Source organism: Tasmannia lanceolata, unplaced genomic scaffold (assembly GCF_043159265.1).
Source record: "Tasmannia lanceolata isolate RefF3 unplaced genomic scaffold, GAP_Taslan_0.1 ptg000037l, whole genome shotgun sequence".
Taxonomy (NCBI): Eukaryota; Viridiplantae; Streptophyta; class Magnoliopsida; order Canellales; family Winteraceae; genus Tasmannia; species Tasmannia lanceolata.
The window spans coordinates 26,389,645-26,393,882 of record NW_027518714.1 but is presented as its reverse complement, the minus strand read 5'-3'; the positions used below and the strand labels follow the sequence as shown (position 1 = coordinate 26,393,882).

General features: G+C 37.9%; 1 pseudogene; it reads left to right on the top strand.

Annotated features, from left to right (window-relative positions):
• Window positions 1-1,333: 1,333 nt before the first annotated feature.
• On the top strand, window positions 1,334-1,838 carry LOC143862557 (DNA-directed RNA polymerases II and V subunit 8A pseudogene; annotated as a pseudogene).
• Window positions 1,839-4,238: the final 2,400 nt, after the last annotated feature.

Here is a 4,238-nt window from a genome sequence, read left to right as displayed (position 1 = left end):
AGCCCTTAACAAATAAAGGGTTTAAATCATCCTATGGTGAGCATTCTCTACCCAGATTTTTCTTTACCCCAAGTCTGTCAACGCCATACTTGGGTGGATTTTTTGAGCCCATTTTACCGAATAACTTATCTCTTCATAAAATGTGATGTGACATACTTTATTTTATTCATTTGTTGTATGATCCTATAAATACTTTCTTTCAATTCTTGCATAAATTTGTGTCTCTGCGGAGAGCTTGGGATTTGGACCACCAACTTTGAATATTTTTCCTTAACAAAGGTATGTGACTTGAAGAATAAAAATTTGCGTTTCATTTTTATTCTTTGAGGGGGCCGGGTTTTAATTTTGTAGTGGGTATATGTCTTACATCCCATATGCTCTGTTTTTCTCCCTTTGTTTGATTATGTTTGTATGAATGCATCTGTGTTTCTATGTGTGCCAGTTCATGCATACACGAGTGTTGTGACTGATTTATCCAAGGTTTGCACGATACAATGGTGCATCTCCTATTTAATGGACATGTGGAAGTCCGATCATCAATGACTATCTATCGAGTGGGCTTCACTTTCGATTACCTATAGACCCAACATTGTCTTGACCAAACACTCCTTACTGCCTGAATGCTTTATTTTCTATTTCGGCCATATGCCATCAATTTCTTTATGCACCTGTGTTGATAAAACACCAAGGATATTTAGGGATCATTTAATGAGCCCTATTTGTTGGGTCCGTTCTACCAACGGCAGCCCACAAAAATGAACGGTTTGGATCATTCAGGCAAGTAGGCCCTGCTTCCTTTTTGAGATGCACGAGCTTATGGAGAAGATGTCAATTGGATGATCCAATCTTTTGATCTGTGGCACTCACTGAGGAGAGCTCGACAATGAAAACTCTTCTAATCAATGGGTTGGGGATCATTCAATGGGCCCTATTTGTTGGGTATGGCCCTACCAATGACAGCCCCAAAAAATGAACGGCGCACACCATTTTACACCTAGTTTGATGTGATACATTCCTATTATTTTACACCCATGTATAGCGTGGGTCCGGAATACTAGTGGTTATAATACGGCACAAAGGGCTAGGGGTACAACTTGGGCCAGGTTAGATTGGAACATGACACATTTTTATTTTCCTAGCAGTCCTTGTGAGATGTAAATTTTCCAAAGGCAATCAATCGTGCACTATTTGCATTCTACTAAAATATGAGACAAATTTGTAAAGAAATTGAAACTTATATTCTGTCCTTCTAATTTATTTATTTTTTGATAAACAAGCACCCTCAATATCTTGTCATTGCTTGGGTACATCTCTTGAGACATATTTGCTGTATTTTGGAGGGTTTGGAGAGAAAGGGAGCTCTGGTGTATATCAATTGTTGAGAAATTGCTTGTGGAAGGATGGCTGAGCCTCTTTTTGATGACATTTTTGAATTGAGGAGGTTGAATCGAGACGGCAAAAAGTTTGACAAAGTTACTTGAATTGAAGCAGTGAGTCAGAAGTTCGAGATGTACATGCAACTAGATGTGAACACAGAGGTGTATCCCCTCAGTGTAGGAGATAAATTTCCGATGGTGTTAGCTCCTACACTAAGTCTGGATGGAACTCCTGATAGTGGCTACTTTACTCAGGGAGGAAGAAAGTCGCTTGCTGACAAATTTGGGTATGTTATGCATGGAAAGCTGTATAAGATCTCGAAGGAAGGTTCTGGAATAAATGTGAAAGTAGAGATCTATGCATCATTTGGTGGGCTTCAAATGTTGCTAAAGGGCGACCCCAATAATGTGAGCCACTTTCAGTTAGATCAGAGGCTGTTTCCCTTGATGAGGAAAGTCTGAAACATATCGTTGTTCTGTATTCAAAAATTGTTGTGTATCACGTGAATACTTCATAATGTAGAAAATGTTAGATTATGGTTTCTTTATGCTCTTGTTTTACATTTTAAGAACATAATGTGTTGGGAAGTACTACTATATATAGGATAAAAGACTTTGCAAAAAATCTCTTGAGAAATATTTAATTACTTTTGGGTTAAAAATATTTTGCAGGTCTAGGTGGCAAGAAGAGAAAAGACTTCAATCAAGAAATAAGGATTTGTGGGTCTAGGTGCATGGCAAGAAGAGAAGATTAAATTTTGCTTGTAACTTTAGCTTGTTTACACATGTCAATGTATTGTCATTGCTTGTAACTTTTTATATAAAAACATTTTCTAAACATGGTTTGTTTGAATGCCATTGTAGAGTGGGGTTGTACTCAAAAGATTCTATCCCATATTACAGGTTGTTTGAATGCCTATAGCTAACGAATGTATCCCATATTACATGTAGGTATTACATGTTGTTTGTATAATAAGATTGTATCCCATTGTAGTGTGAGATTGAATCCCAATGTAGTGTGAGGTTGTTTGAATGTTATATTACAGGTTGTATCCCAATATGATGGACTCATTTAGAATAATGGCATTTTAAAAAAATATATATATCTATATTTACCGACGGTCAGGACCGTTGGTGATTCTAACATTCATAGTATGACCATACATTTTCACCGGTGGTCCTTAAATGTCGGTGTATACACCGACGCTCCGAAACCATCGCTAAATTATCTATTCACCGATGGTTTATAGTGTCGGTGTAATTACCAACGCTCCGAAAACATCGCTGAATGAGATATTCACCGATGGTTATGTTGGTCGCGAAACGTCGGTAATTATACGTATCCAAAGTCGGTGTAATATTATATACACCAACGGTTTACTTAAAACGTCGGCGATTGACTTAACAACAACGTTTGATCTTTATTTTTAACGACAGTCATAAACGCCGATATAAATCGTACCACCGACGTTTTGCAATAAACGTCAGTAAATACCTTTAGGCACGGTAGCATCAGTGACGTTCACTAAAAGTGTAGGTGTAAGTTACACCGACATTCATTGGTATATACACCGATGGTCATGACCATTGGTGAATGTCCCTTTTCTTGTAGTGGGGTATAGTATGATATTGGTTTAAAATAGATATTGTAAAAATGGAAACTCAAAATATACGTTCAATTAATTAAACGGGTTTAATATGTTTTGGTTTTAAAAATTGGATTAAATTAAATGGGTATGTTTGTGTGCGCCCACACACATGTGTGCACGCGCGTGTGTGAGTTTTTATATAGTGTAAGCCCCTATAGTCCAGTGTTTTCAAAAAGTATTGTACGGCTTACACATTAGGATGATCTAAACCATTCATTTGATGGGCCACAACTTTAATAGGTTGTGCGCAAAAAAAATATTTCCATAGGATGATCCTATCCCTCCGATCTACATTTTGAAAGGTGAACTGTACTGGCTTACACCATATAAAAACTCTAGCTATTATATATATATATATGAGAAAACGGTTTCTACACATATGTGTAGAGAGTTCTCTACACACTAGCTTAAAATACAGTGGGGGCCCACATTGTTTGGGTGATCCAAGCCATCCATTTTAAAGGCCCTCACATAAATAAGGTGTTTACAAAAAATCAGATCCATAGGATCATCCCAACCCTACGATTTGTGGATGTAAAATGGATTTCTTTAAACCTTCACAAATTAGTCCATCTTTTGCCTCCACATTTCGAATGGTTAGGATGATCCTATGGATCTGACTTTTTGTGGACACCCTATCTATGTGAGGGCCTTAAAAATAAATGGTTTGGATCACCCAAACAATGTGGACCCTCACTGTATTTTAAGCTAGTGTGTAGATAACTTATCTACACATGTGTGTAGGAACCGTTCTCTCTCTCTCTCTCTCTCTCTCTCTCTCTCTCTCTCTCTCTCTATATATATATATATATATATATATATATATATGAGGAAACTGTTGGTGAGCTTAAGCTCACCAAACTTATGGTGAGCTAGCTTGCCCAATCACATGGGGGCCCACTTTGTTAAGATGATCCAAAGCATTCATTTGAAAGTCCCTTACATAGATGGGGGATGTACCAAAAATCAGCTCCATAGGATCATCCTAACCCCTCCATTTGTGGAGGACAAAAATGGACAGACACAAATTTGCCCCATTTTGTCCTCCACAAATGGAGGGGTTAGGATGATCCTATGGAGCTGATTTTTGGTACACCCCCTATCTATGATAAGGCCTTGCAAATGAATGGTTTGGATCACTCCCCAAAATGTGGGACCCATGTGATTGGGCAAGCTAGCTCACCATAAGTTTGGTGAGCTTAAGCTCACCAAC